Below are 15,775 nucleotides of genomic sequence, written 5' to 3' on the forward strand. Positions count from 1 at the left end.
TGCAGCACCTGCCCCCACCCCCACCATCTCCCCACCTCCCGGGCAGAACCACCTGGGTGGAGGATTGGCCACGTTCAATGAAAAGCATTCCAGGATTTAGAAAAGAACATTTGGCATTTCCAGGCACGGATGAATAGGCTAGCTTTTCTGCCCAGCCAATCTGACTGTACAGCAAAGAAGTATTAGGATGAATGAAAGTAGAAAACCTCTATTTGATTGAAAAATGGTTGATTCCATTAAAAATGCGGTAGAATAATGAACTGCTCCTCCAGATAAAAGCAGGATCTCTTCCTTCTTTGTAGCTCACCTCAATCCCTGGTGCTGCATGGTATCCCCAGAGGATGTTTCTGCTGCTGACCCCTGCCTTTGCTTTTCCAAATGACAGTTAGTAAAACACAGGGTGATGATGAAAAATCACCCAGAAGTGTTCTTGTTTTTGAAAAGAAGTCCAGTACCCTAGAAACTTTTGTGAAGTGGGTTTATCATCTCAGTCTTAGTGCTGACTGGTAATGGTAACTGTGGACCTGGATGACTGGAAAAAAAGAAAATCAGCTGTTCAGAAATGTCTATCCCTGGAAAGTGGATTTTCTTTTTTTTTTTTTTAAATCTCTTTTGTCTCCTTTCTGAAGGGTTTCTCTCGTAGAGCTTCAGGCAGAAGAAGCTCCAGGCAAAATTGGGATGCTAAGGAAATGTCTGTGACATTTTCCCACCACTTCCATCTTCCTATGCTTTAGCCATCTCCACTGTCAATACTGAAATCCACCCTTAGGCCCAAGGTGAGTGGAACAGTTGTAGGAGGACGGACTGGGAGCAACCTCTTGGCTATTGTAGTGATTCATATTTATTTTCTACATTGATGCAAAATTTTCCCATTTTTAGTTGTCATAGAACAATAGAACCATGACATGTTTTTTTAAATTTAATTTTATTGAGATTGTTCACTATATATATATAGATATATAAAACATAACATTTCTGGAGTAATACCTAAGAAAATGTTAATAATAGTTGCTGTTGGTAAGGGAAGGTAGTGTCTTTTCAATATATCCCTTTTTATAAAACTCCTGTTATTATTAGTAATATTATTTAATATTTATTGAGTACTTGTCCTATGCCAGGCAGTGTTTTAAGTGCTTGGTATGTGTTATCTCATTTGATCATCCCAAAACCCAGAGGTCAAATTTCATTATCTTTGGTTAACATTTGTGTAAACTGAGGCAGAGAAATGTCAAATAGCTTGCCTAAGGTAACACTGCTAGTAGCAGTGTGGCACAAGTACTTGTACTTTGTTATATGCAATTGTACTTCTGTTATTACCTCCTTTTCACAGATGTGGAAACTTAGGCACATGGAAGTTAAATGGTGAAGACCATATTCAAACTCAGGCAACCATATCCACTACGTTATATGGTCTCTCGTTTTGTATTGCTTGAATTTTGTACCAAGCAGATGTATTAATTTTCAAATTAAAAAAAAATCTTGACAAAATTGAAGGTATTCTATAGTTTTAAAAATTCTTTGAGAAGCTTCTAGCTATTAGTTTTGTGCTAGGAATGCAGAAACTTTTCACCCTGTACTTGCCCTTCAGGAACTCACATTGGAAATAGAAGGTACAAATAAAGAGACATTTTAAATGCAGTAGTTGAGAGAGAAGTGCAGGATGCTTTGAAATCTCAGTCTCCAGGCCAGGCTGGGAAGGGGGGAGCAAGGTGGGAATCCCAGACCTGTAACATCTGAGCTGAGTCTAGAAGGATGTGTAAGAAGGAGTTAGCTAAATTAAGAAGCTGGGGTGGTGAGGAAGAGATGCAACAACCACAGGCATAAGAAAATCAAAGTTCATGATGGTTCCAGAACAAGGTGAAGAACCCTGAGTAACTAGAAATCAGGCTGAAGAAGTGGCCATGAGCCAAGAACTATACTTTAATTCAAGAGCTATTGGACTTTTGGTTGGGACAGTTCTTCATTGGGCACAACTACATCTTCCATTTCTGAATGTTTAGCATCCTTCACCCTTGTCCAGTAAATGTCAGTGACATCCACATCACTGAGAAACCCAAAGTTATCTTTAAAGGGACAATACTGCTAGATCCCATCCTCCTTTGAGAACCACAAGATATGAGTATTTTAACCTAAAAATAAAGGAGACATGGAAAAGGAACAACATTATCAGATTTGTGTTTCAAAAATATTGTGATTGAAGGATTACCTGTGATTTGGAGGTGTGAAAAAAATGGGAGCAGGGAAAAAATTAGATTGTTGCTAGAATGCAAATAAGAAGTGATCAAGGTTTGTAAGAGGACTGTGGGGAAAGATATAGATTAACAAGAGATATTATTACCTTTTGTTTTTACTGAGTGGAGGTGGAGGATTAAGAAGTGAGCAGCTAACAATGTTTCCTGAGTAGAACTTGGTGATTTGGGGTAGACAGTGGAGCCATTTGCCATAAGAAATATTGAATGAGTTGGTCTGAGAAGGGGAAGGGTGATTTCATTTTATACATGTTAGATTTGAGGTGCATTTGTCACATCCGCATGGCAATGTCCAGCAGGTCAGGAGAGAAGTTGGAATTGGAGATATAGGCTTGAGAATCATCCATGTGTTTGTGCACTAGGTGAAGTCATGGGCATCAAATGAATCTAGTTGACTTTGGCAATTGGTGTGTACACCATGTTGCCTTTTAAGGCAGGAAGAACAACTGGGTAAACCATATGAAATGGCAAATATTTAACTAGTTTTTGACCTACACAAAGAATTTCATATGGTTTAAAATAAGAGAAGCCCCAATTTTACACTTCATAATGTTATTTTCACTCTGTCACTACCTGCATAGGAGTTTAGATAATCCATCACCTATCTGGATGGAGGGAGGAATGGAAGAGATGGCTGTGCTGTTGGGTAGAAACTGGAAAATTAGGATTGAGTTCAAAACTATGAGCACCTTGCAGGGTCAGGCAGGAAAAGTTCAGCCCACAGTGAGAATAGCAGGTGTGCCAGTTTGAATGTATTATGTCCCCCCAAACGCCATTATTTTTGATGTAATCTTGTGTGGGCAGACCTATCAGCATTAATTAGATTGTAATTCTTTGTGCCCCACCCAACTGTGGGTGATGACTCTGATTGGATAATTTCCATGGAGGTGTTGGCCCACCCCTTCAGGGTGGGTCTGAATTAAATTACTGGAGCACTATATAAGATCAGACACAAGGAGCAAGCTGCTACAGCCAAGAGGGACACTTTGAAGAAAGCACAGGAGCTGCAGATGAGAAACAGTTTGAAGAAGGCTGTTGAAAGCAGACTCTTGCTCCGGAGAAGCTAAGAGAGGACAAATACCCCAAGCACAACTAAGAGTGACATTTTTGAGGAACTGCAGCCTAGAGAGGAACATCCTGGCAGAAAGCCATTTTGAAACCAGAACTTTAGCGCAGACGCCAGCCACATGCCTTCCCAGCTAACAGAGGTTTTCTGGACACCATTGGCCATTCTCCAGTGAAGGTACCTGATTGCTGATAGACACTTTATGGCCTTAAGACTGTAACTGTGTAACCAAATAAACCCCCTTTTATAAAAGCCAATCCATCTCTGGTGTTTTGCATTCCAGCAGCATTAGCAAACTAGAACAGTAGGGGATGATGAACTGCTATGGAGGGGTTTGTTCTTGGGGCTGAGTTCCTACAGACCTTTTAGGAAAGCTTAGAGAGATGGTTTTTGGTAAAAGAACAGTGCATAGATTAGTCGAAACATTTTTGTCCAGAAAATGTTCATGAAGAGCCAAGACTTTCAGGCCTGGGCCTCATCCTACTGGGAATGGTCCAACCTCTCTCTCTAGGCCAAGGAGAATAACTCAGCAAGCTAGCTACAACTTGGAGCAAACCAAGATACCTTTGTACCCCATATGTAAGACTCCTCTGCTTTGAGAGTCCCATTCTTCCCATTGTGAGAAAGAGGGAGTTTGTCTCATGTCTTCCATCCATTGGGCAAATGTTCTTTCATATTGTATATTATTTCCTGCCATTTCTTGAACCCGTATTCATGTTACTGATGACCACAGCCTGGAACTCCTGGACTCCAGTCTCCCTTGATAGAATGTTGCTGTCCACAATGGTCAATAAGAGAAGGGTAAATGTGGAGTTAGCCACACTTCCCTTTATTTCCCTTACTTTTATACTCTAAAATGCTACTATATGGGGTGGCATGATTATATAAAATGTTCCTGAAGTTTTGGTATAACTAAAGGGATTTATATTTAGGGAGGTGGATTTTTATCTACATGTTTTTGTTGGAAGACAATTCTGTATGAAAATCTCATATTTCTGTTCAGTCTTGGTCCTGCAAGCAAAGACATTTACAGCCAAGCTAAGAATATTCATGTAAGGAGGCATTCCAGGATAATAGAGCTTAAAAACAGCTCCCTTTCTGGAGATGTTCCAGGGTAGTAAAGATAAAGACCTCTACTTTCTCTACGAAAAGATTTGCTTTAATTCCAGGGTAAAGATAAAGTTTCTCTCCCTCGGGAAGGGAGGATGGTCGGGTTACCAGTAGTCCTAGGTAAGACCAGAGTTTCCTAATTTGAGTTACCTTTCCTATAATTCACTGCACTGCAGGTATAGGCACCATCTGGCTCTCATTGCATGGCCCTATGAAGATAAGGGCTCAGGGAACCAACACAAGATATTGCTCTGACCTGCTTCTTTTGCTATGAAAATAAACAGTCTTTGTCTCTGATCCAGAGGTCTTGTGTTTTCTGTGTGTGTGTTTACAATATTATATATTTTCTGTATATATTATATACAATTTGTTTTTTTATATGTGTCCATATTGTAATGTATATATATATATGTGTGTGTGTGTATTTATTTATTTATGCATATACATATACATACACACACATATAAACCATGTCAAGCTAATTTGTTAGCCTGCAAGTAAGGTAAAATCTCAGAAACTTCATAATTTCTGACTTCTCAGTTTTATATGCAGATCCCCTCCTTAGAAGTCTAGAAGGTTTTTCCTGGCCTAGGATTCATCTCTTCTTTCTCCCAGGAAATAGTGGGAATAGGGATTTTTAGGATAGACCAGGGTGGACTGTGGTATTCCAAGTCAATGGCTACTTGCGGTGTGTTTTCACTATTGTCTTCTCACACTTCAAGGTCATCTAATAGGTAATCATTGAATCAAATACACCGTATTCTCACATGTCATTAATTATCAGAGACAGAAATTTCTATATCTTACCGAGGAGAAGAAAACTTTTCCTAATGGCAACAGCAACTTTGCACAACTCATACTCCTCCTAGGAACCTTAGCACTTGACATGATAGCAGAGCAGCCTTCAGCAACCCTTTATTCCTGTTCCTGATTCCAGGCTCTGCCTAGGGGCCCACAGATGCCAAAGAAACAAGGCCATTCCTCAGGCACTGCCACTTCATGGCTACCTCTCAGCTACACAGTGACCTGGCAGCAGCCTTGGAAAGACTATGTGCTTCTGCAGAAATGCTTTCCAATTTCAATTTGGCTTCCCCTCCCTCCCCAGAACATTCTACAACTCCCAGCAAATCCCACTACACACAGGGTCCCAAGCAAGTGAGGAAACTTAAGCTCTATTACTCTACAGAAAATCTACCTCTGTTTATATCTTTCCCCTTTCCTAAGGCTACTTTACTAAAGACCCCCAAATCTTCAATATTTAAAGGAAACAAAGCTAAAAGTAAGTCATACTTTGTTGTAGGGCCCCATATGTGTGATTGGGGACCCACTTTGTCTGCACTCACATTATGTTGGACTATGCTTGAGACAGTGTTCAGTAGAGCAGATTCCAGACTTGCCTTTACTGAGACAGCAAGACTGTTCTAACAATCACCTCCATACTTTCCCCCAGGATGAATCTCCTACTAGCCACCCAGTTGTCTGCTCTGTCATTCACTTACAAAAGATTTTGTGTTAATCCTACTTCTTCCGTCCAGGAAGGAAAAAAGAGCTTATCCAAGCCCTGTTGTGCAGCACCACCTGCCCATTTGTCTAGAGCCAAGTCGTGATGGATTTGGAGCTGGGGGGATGAATGGGAATTGTGTTTATTTTATGAGCTGCAGAAAGTTGGCTGGGGAACCCAGCGGGAGGCTAAACTGAAAAAGAAAGATGATTTTATGTTATGCTGTGAATCTGCTCTTTAGAAAAATATATGGCACTGTCCTTTCTTGAGGTTGGGAAAGAAAACAAGGAGGGTAACATTTGCTCCAAATACTGGGTTCCAGGTCTGCGCTTCTTAGAGTTAGGCCTTTCTCTGTTTTACAGGATGCTTCCCTCGAGCCAAGTCCCACTCAGACTGGATGGTGCAGGAAGGGAGGTTAAGGCACATGGGGATAGGGGTGGGGGGCAGCCTGGCAAGGGGTACCTGAGCCAGTGCTCGGTGACCTGGAGCGGCTCCAGCACTACTGGCAATTTTTTGGATGGGAGGAAGGAGCAGCTGTCTTCCAGAACTGAGACTTTGTCTTGTGGCAATGCTCTGGCATGCTTTCTCATGAAAGTCACCACGCTTATCTTAATGAGAATTTAGCTAAACAGTTTAACACAAAACTGATTTAGAAGATAGTATAAGGAAAACAAAATCACTTGGTTGAAGTCTGTATTTTAACGTTTTGACTGATCTATTGATTTACTCATTTATTTACCTACTTGTTTATTAAGAGAAGATAGTGTCCAAGTTGCTTTTGTACTAAAGCAATTTAGTGCAGTGCAATTAAAGGTCCATGCACTTGAAGTTTGCACAAGGTCCTTGTTGACCTATTGTCACAAGAAAGAAACTTGTATATAAATTCAAAGAAACATCTAACTAGTAATTCCTGGCTTGGAAACTATTGCAAGGGGAGGGAAACAGAGGGAAAGGGAAAGGAGAATAGGGGAGAGGAGGGGAGAATAGTGAGGAAATGACCTTATCAGTGACAATAAATAGAGCAACAGAGCCAAGGCCAAGTCAAATTATGTTTTTAGAGAAGCAGTAACTCTGTCTCCTTTCTCACTCTCTTTATGCCATTTGAGAGGAGGCAGAGCATGGTAAGGTAGGAGAATATGGAGGGCAGATGGTAGTTGCTTGAGAGCATGGAAAAGACAAATTAAAGCTGGCCATTTAAATTGCTCTATAGCTGGAACAGTGGGTCCTTGACCTTGCTGGATGAGCCAAAGGCCACTGCTGACCCATGCAGCAACTTTGAGCAAACTAAAAAATGCCCCCTTTCCTCCAAGTGGTGAGGCTGAGTGAGCAGAGTAAGGGCTGAATTCCAGCTCCTCTGCACCCCTTTTGGACGATGCACTAGTGCAGTGACTAGCCCATGGTGTTGGAAAGAAGCCCCCAGTGGCCAGGAAAACGCATCCCTGGGATTGCTCTTTCTGGGAGCCCAGCCCTCCAGACTGCAACAGCTCCAGGGCTTCAGTTGACCCAATTAGATGATAGCAAATGTCACAGCCACATAGTGTCTTTTTTTTTCCCCCCACTAAGAATGCCTTTCCCCTCAGAGGCCACCCTAATTAACCCAAGAGAAGATAAGCCGTCCTTCTAGCCAAACAATAAGCTGCGTTCACAGTTTGGCATATTCTGTCTGAAAATCTGTTTTCGGGGCTCCCTTAATACTTTTGCCCCTCTATTTGAGGGGCAATGTTAAAAGAAAAAAAGAAAAAGAAAAGTCACGTTAGTATTCTGTTATGCCTTTCCCCTTCCTCCTGTATCCATACCAGATCTAACTCTGTACAACGATCGATGTGAAGGAGCCGTTCTGATCATTAAGGCAGCAGACAATGACAGTCATATTGCCCATGCCAGGGCAGGTGCGGAGCCGTGGGCTCTTTTGTCTAAATGCCACAAATTATTAATAGCTTTGCTCTATGCCTCGGTTTTGGCGTCATTGCCCTTTAATTGGCCAGAAGGCTCTGCTGTAACATTCAAAAGGCATAACAAAACTCTCGGTCCCTGTCCAGTTTTCAATATAATTATTTGTCAGAATCATATTAACCTGATGTATGACAAACCCATAAAATGGATTCATTTAGGTCTCCAGGAGTCCTCCTTCATTAACTCTGATATTTATAGCCATGGTTTCAATGCTACAGTCCCTCCTCCTGTGAATCATAGACCAAGGATGTCAGATTTCCCTGATGCTATTAGGGGAGCCATTTGTTTTCCAGTGTTGCAAAGAAGGGCAGAATAAACCTGGCTCTAGGTTCAAGCCCTTGTGAACCCTGATTGCCTCCTGCACCCGCAATTGATTTTTAGTGAAATGAAAGAAAACTAAAACTGGAGACGTGCACAAAATTCCTATAAATTTAATAATTTGTGCAAGGTAACGAGGCAGAACCAATGCGACTCTCAAGACTCTGAAATTGGACTTCCTTGAATGAAATCCTGAATTTACTGCTCACCAGTTTGGGCAAGATGCTTCATTTCCTTAAGCCTCTGTTTCCTCATCTTTAAAATGGGGCTAATAATTGTTCTTAAACTTATAGGATTTTTGTGGGGATACAGTGAAATTAATACATGTAAAGCACTTAGAACAATGTTTGGCACATACTAAGCACAAAATAAACATAACTTAAAGGTATTATTACAGTTACTAGTATTGCCATGGGCCACAGTTAAACCAAGTTTTCATTTTGCAGGTTTACACTCTAGCCCAGTTGCTTCTTTGCTTTGTTCTAGGGAGCCTGGGAGGTGACTCAGAATCATACTGTGGTGTGTTACCTGTGGAATGTGTAGTAGGCAAAAGTCCATCAAAAAGGGCTTTCATGCATTTTAGCCAGAGTCTCACCACTTCTATCCATTTTATGTATTGGAATTCTAGATGAGTTTACATTTAAAGGATGGGTTCTGGGCCTAACACAGCTTGAAAACCACAGTTTCAGATATTTGTGACCTGTACAATTTTCCCAGTTATCAAAGCAGTGCTATGAGTCTTGTCCCACAATTCAGTGTACAAAACAACACTCAGGGAAGTTTTCTTTTACCTTTAATTTTTTTTAGGAGTCGCATGGCAGCAACTTTGATTTTCCAGCATTATCAAAGGCTAAGTAAGGGTGCTTCCAAGGGCTTGTAAATGGTTGTGCTAGAAATGTTATCCATGATGACAACAAAACCTTAATGAGCTTTTACTTCATCAGCCAGGCAACAGCAGAGACAGACTGTTAGTAAAGATGGGGTCTGATATCACTGCTGTATTTTTCAGGTTGCCATTTTCATAGCTGAGCTTGTTCCAGGGTCTATTGTGTTCTTGGATTTTCCTCCTGTCTCCTGGAGACTAAGCAGTTGCAACCAGTTCCCATCCTTGGGGAGGGCCCTGTTTGACTCCCACTAAGTCTTTTAAGTCTTTTGATTCATTGATTCTGAGCAGTCATGAGAATGCAGCGCAGCCCTTCATTCTCATATTTAGTGATGTAAGTAAGACACCAGTTTCATCACTCATTTGCCCAGAGCCTTAATTTCTCTCCCTATGTCTGTTGGATAAAGTTCAAACTCTTCAACCTGGCATTCAGGTTGACCAAACCAACTTCCTCTCTCACCACTCCTCCCAGACAAACATTCTGATCAGGCAAGTCAGTTTTATCACTGCCTCCCATGTTATCTTTCCCCCATCCTTTCCACATTTCCAAATTAGATTCATTTCTTAAGACACTTCCCTGGAAACTCTTCCTTTCTGCACTCTCCTTTGACTACTCAAAATGTAATGATTGCTTCCTTCTTTGATCTATAATGGTGTGTTCTGTCTGCGTTGCTCATTTAGGCCCTTATTCCATGATGCCAGCTGTAGAAGGAAACGGATGATGAGTTAGGGGCATCTTCAGGGAAGGTTGGCTACAGTTACCAAGACAAAGTACCAGAGTGGCATTGTGCCAGTTTGGATGACTTATGTTCCCCCAAACGCCATGTTCTTTGATGCAATCTTGTGGGGGCAAATGTATTTAGCATTGGTTAGGTTGGAACCTATTGATTGATTGTTTTTATGGAGATGTGACTCAATCAACTGTGGGCAAGAACTTTGATTGGAAAATTTTCATGGAGGTGTTACCCCACCCTTTCAGGGTGGGTCTTAATTAAGTCACTGGAGTCCTATAAAAAGAGTTCACAGACAGAAGGAGCTCAGAGAAGCTGTGAGTGACATTTTGGAGAGCAACTGAGAGAAACATTTTGGAGACAGCTGCTGAAAGCAGACTTATGCTAGCCCAGAGTTTGCTCTGGAGAAGTTAAGAGAGGGCAAGATGCCCCAAGAGCAACACTTTGAAGAATGCACAGGATCTGAGAGGAGACCTGGAACATAAACTAGGATCAGCAGATGCCAGCCATGTGCCTTCCTAGCTAACAGAGGTTTTTCCAGACGCCGTTGACCTTCCTTCAGTGAAGGTATACTTGTGTTGATGCCTTAATTTGGAGATTTGCATGGCCATGAGACTCTAACTTTGTAACCAAATAAATCTCCTTTTTAAAAGCCAATCCAGGAGAGAACCTAAGATGGCGGCTAGGTGAGACAGGGCAAAAAAACACCTCCATGAAAAATACTAGATAAAAACCAGAAAGTGACCCTGAACACCAGTTTCAGCGATGCACCAGCTGGACAAGGTCTGCTAAAACCACAGGGACCGTGCACTTGGTGAAACTGGGAGTCTGCATTCTGAAACGAGTGAGTAAGCTGGCTGAAAGCCCCGTGGCCACGCTGTGGTTTGGGAAAACCGGGGGTTGGTGTTTGGAGACAGACTAGTTCTTTAAAAAAAAAAAAATACCCAGGAGCAGCTGCAGTTACAATGGTGAGAACTGTGCAGGGAAGCATGGCAGGAGTGGGCTGTGCCAACCTCTCAGTGTCTGGTATGGAGAATAGACCACTGCTGATTCCCTCAAGGCCAGGGGGGCAGAGGGGAGAGCCAAAAAGAGAAAGAAACTGCGCTGCTCGCAGCTGGCTCCCCAGTGGGCTGGAGACACTCCTGCCTGGGGCCGTACCCACAGCCCAGAGCCACAGAGCTGGGAAGGTGAAGCTGTGCGAAAGGGGGGGCGGGTTTGAGACGCTCCATTCAGCCATCTTTGAATCAGGCTGGGAGCGTTCCTGCACAGCCTGGCAGCCCAGGGCTTCCCTTGAGGGATGGCACGCACTTGTGATGTAGCACAGCCTTCCCTCAGCAGAGGTCCTGGAAGATCACAGCTGAGATGGCGGGCCCACTTGGAAAACCCAGGGACGCTACGTCAATGCCGGCGACTTATGGGTCAGCGGCAGAGAAAATCTGGGGCAAAACTGAAATGAAGGCTTAGACTCTTGCAACAGCTTTGAATCTCCAGCAACACTTGGAAGGTTTGATTATTAAAGCTGCCCTGCCTCCCTAACTACTCAGACATATGCCCCACAAGTTGTATTTTTTTACAACTTGAAAGAACCTTATCAAGCAAAGCAAATGCCAAGAGGCCAAAAACAACAGAAAATCTTAAAGCATATGATAAAACCAGATGACATGGAGAACCCAATCCCAAACACCCAAATCAAAATGTCAGAAGAGACATAGTACTTGGCACAATTAATCAAAGACTACAATCAAAGAACAAGAGCATGGCACAGGATATAAAGGACATGAAGAAGAACATGGCACAGGATGTAAAGGACATCAAGAAGACCCTAGAAGAGCATAAAGAAGAAACTGCAAGAGTAAATAAAAAAATAGAAGATCTTATGGAAATAAAAGAAACTGTTGGCCAAATTAAAAAGACTCTGGATACTCATAATACAAGATTAGAGGAAGGTGAACAACAACTCAGAGTCCTAGAGGACCACAGAACAGAAAATGAAAGAACAAAAGAAAGAATGGAGAAAAAAATTGAAAAAATCAAAATGTATCTCAGGGATATGATAGATAAAATAAAATGTCTGAATTTAAGACTCATTGGTGTCCCAGAAGGGGAAGAGAAGGGTAAAGGTCTAGAAAGAGTATTCAAAGAAATTGTTGGGGAAAACTTCTCCAACCTTCTACACAATATAAACACACAAAGCATAAATGCCCAGCGAACTCCAAATAGAATAAATCCAAATAAACCCACTCCAAGACATATGCTGATCAGACCGTCAAATACTGAAGAGAAGGAGCAAGTTCTGAAAGCAGCAAGAGAAAAGCAATTCACCACATACAAAGGAAACAACATAAGACTAAGTAGTGACTACTCAGTGGCCACAATGGAGGCAAGAAGGCAGTGGCATGACATATTTAAAATTCTGAGAGAGAAAAATTTCCAACCAAGAATACTTTATCCAGCAAAGCTCTCCTTCAAATTTGAGGGAGAGCTTAAGTTTTTCACAAACAAATTCTGAGAGATTTTGCTAATACAAGACCTGCCCTACTTCAGATACTAAAGAGAGCCCTACCAACAGAGAAACAAAGAAAGGAGAGAGAGATATAGAGAATTTTAACAGACATATATAGATCCTTATATCCCAAATCACCAGGACACACATTTTTCTCTAGTGATCACGGATCTTTCTCCAGAATAGACCATATGCTGGGACATAAAACAAGCCTCAATAAATTAAAAAAAAAACAACAAAAAAACAACAAAAAAGAAACCAATTGAATATATTCAAAGCACATTCTGTGAACACAATGGAATACAAACAGAAGTCAATAATTTTTGATTTGTAACTCCACTATTTACTTCCTACATGATATAAAATACACAAACTCTAACGACAAATTAGTGGTTTTGGACTCAATGTAAAATATGTAATTTTTGACAAGAACTATATAAAGGTGGGGGAATGAAGGAGTATAGGTACATAGTTTACATGTCCTATTGAAGTTTAGTTGGTATCAAAGAAAAACAAGATTGTTATGGATTTAAGAGGTTAAATTTAAGCCCCACAGTAAACACAAAAAAATTATCAGAGAATATGACCATAGAGATGAAATGTAGAGTATGGGTTATGAGAAGTGGGGGAAGGGGCAATGGGGAGTTAAGAAATGACTGTAGGGTTGCTGTTTGAGGTGAAGGGAAATTTCTAGTAATGGAAGGTGGGAAGGTGATTGCATTACAACATTCTAAATGTGATTAATCCCAGTAATGAAATGCTAGGGAAGGGGTGGAATGGGAAGATTTAGGCTGCATTTATGTTTCCACAATTGGGAAAAAAAAAAAAAAAAAGGCAGTCTAAATAGATGACAATTGAATGCCAAGGATGATCCTGGATGGAATCTGAGGATGGAGGACGGGAGGCTCAAAGGGACACAGTTGAGACATAAGGAAAAGGAAATATAGAATGTAAGCTTTGTGTCAATGTTGAATTTCTTCAACTTCTTAGCTGCACTTAATGGGATTGCATAAAAGAATGTTCTTGTTCATGGGAATTGTGTATGTGAATTATAGTGTTTGTTCAAAGATGTGTGCAGCTTGTTCTCATATGTTCAGAAGACAGAGCAATAGATGATGGATGATAGATAGAGAGGGAGGGAGGGAAAGAAAGAAATGGTGCTGTAACAGGATGTTAAAGTTGGTGAATTGGGGTATCGGGGGAGGGGGGTCAGGGTATGCTGGAGTTCTGTGTATGGGGTTTGTATTGTTTTTGCAACTGCTCCTATAACTTTGAATTTATTTCAAAATAAAATTAAAAAAAAAAAAGCCAATCCATTTCTGGTATTTTGCATAATGGCAGCATTAGCAAACCAGGACAGGCACCTACCCAGAGAGCCAAGGGCTGCTAACATCTGTCTAATGTGAACATCAGAATACTCATTGTAAAGGGAGCCAGGTCGGTGACATGAGCATAACGCAAGGGTCTCCTTTCCAAAGCTCCTTTTTTCTTATATCAATATGTCAGGATGCTTAAATAGTCATTAGAAGCTTGACTAGATATTTGAGCAAAGAAGACAGATAACCTTATGAACTATATAATCTGGCTACCTGTGACAACTGGTTACACACCCCTGCTCCTCAGTAGGAACGGGGACCTCTAGGGTGATGAACTGCTCTGGCCCCCCAGATTTAGTCTCTCTACTGGATGTTGTCATTGGTCATTCGGGCCATGAAAATATTTGCCATTTTTCTAAGCTCACAGGACTTAAGTTTTCTCTTCTATGACTCTTTAGTTGTATTCTTTTATTCAAAAAATATTTTTTGACCATCCACCATATGCCAAGTGCTGGGAATACAAAGGTGAACAATAACCTAAATACTTTCACACCATTGGTTTTACTATGGTCAAGTTTTGCTATAATCTGAATGCCATTTTTTCTTTTTAAGGTGACTTTGGTATATCTAATTTCATTCATTTAACCCTTGAACTCAGAATTCCACATACCACTATCTCCCAACTCTCTCCTGAATAAATATCTTACTGCCTCAACCATATTTTAAGCTCTTAAAAGATAGAGAACAACTTAGTATTTCTCATGCAGCCCTTACAGCACCTAGTGTAATAAAATGTGTGCATAATAGAATGGAGTAAATAGTTGTCTACAGGGACACAGTATTTCTTAACAGCTGGAAGGGAAGGGGAGGCAGTCTTACACAGCTTTGTTTCGGATGTTCCCAAACAAGTGACCCATAGGTCAAATCCAGCCAGCAGACATGTTGTATTGTTTTATTTGCCTACAGAGTATTTTTTTTAATTGAGCCAACATTTTAAAAATTGAGACCTCTCTCTCTCTCCCCACCCCCCACCTTCCTCCCACACACATACACACACACACAAACACATACACACAAGGAGATTTCCATGCTCCTCAATTTTTCCCTTGAAAAACTGGAAGACCTGCAACCCTTGGCCTGATACCTGCTGAGCAGAAGTGCTGGCATGAAAGTGTACCTGACCACTTCGGAGAGCAGACATTCCGCAGTGTGCCACAGCCCCCGTCACTCTATTCCACCACACTCTGCCTACCTCGTTTTTGTAACTGCCTGATCCGGAGGCATTTGCATCTGTGACCTCTGTTTTACATGAAACAAGGATATAGGGAAAGGAAAGAGGAAATAGTCTCATCAAGCACAGAAAAGGAACAACTCGGTGCTGCTCCCGGGCTTGCAGGTGGCCTGTGCCCGAGGCCTTGGCCCGGGGTCTTCCTTACTCTTCCTTACAGCCTTCTCTGCAACATTGCTTCTCCTGCTGGAGAACCTACTGGGGCTCCAAATGGCCTGTCTCATCCAATCCAAACTCGCTCAGTCTGCCTCCCGGGCCTTTCTCCAATGTACCCTGGGCCCCAACGCAGCAGCTTTTTGGCTTGTTGCTTGCTGACCTGGGCTACCCTCTGCTCCCGCTGAGGAAATGTGCTGGCCTCACCATCTCCTCCCTGCCCCCACCTCTGTGTTACTCATTTTTTCCCCACACCACACACCACAGATACCTTTGAAGGGAAGGATGGTAGCAAGGGAGAAAGTAAAAACGGAAGCAAGATAGGGAGAGAGGAAGAAGACAGTTACTGACCATCACGCAAACACTGAATTTTATATATATCATCCTATTTGATTTCAGGTCCCTGTGTGCAAAGATTTTAGTTGTGTGTATGTGTATGTGTGTGTGGTGGATGTTTCTGTTTATGTGTGTTCTATAAGTATGTGGTATTTGTATTGCTTTTTACGGGGATGTTAAAGAAATAGAACAAATATATCCAGAGCTATTGTTCAAGCCAGGAAAGTGAAAGCCATAAGAATACTGACTTTATAACACACACAACAGCTATTGTGTATTGTGTAAGGGCAGAGCTGCTTCTGAGGTTGCGACCAAATGTGTGCATGTGTACATGTATGCATTTCTTTTTTAGATTATAAGTTAGTTAC

At 41.6% G+C, this 15,775-nt stretch overlaps 1 long non-coding RNA gene across 3 annotated transcripts in view; it reads left to right on the top strand.

Annotated features, from left to right (window-relative positions):
* Positions 1-634: 634 nt before the first annotated feature.
* Positions 635-15,775, top strand: part of LOC119532879 — a 75,473-nt gene continuing 60,332 nt past the window's right edge. For all 3 annotated transcript variants that reach the window (XR_005216574.1, XR_005216575.1, XR_005216576.1), the window contains exon 1: positions 635-776. This is a non-coding gene — a long non-coding RNA (uncharacterized LOC119532879). The remainder of the gene's footprint in view (positions 777-15,775) is intronic.

Source organism: Choloepus didactylus, chromosome 1 (genome assembly GCF_015220235.1).
Source record: "Choloepus didactylus isolate mChoDid1 chromosome 1, mChoDid1.pri, whole genome shotgun sequence".
Taxonomy (NCBI): domain Eukaryota; kingdom Metazoa; phylum Chordata; class Mammalia; order Pilosa; family Megalonychidae; genus Choloepus; species Choloepus didactylus.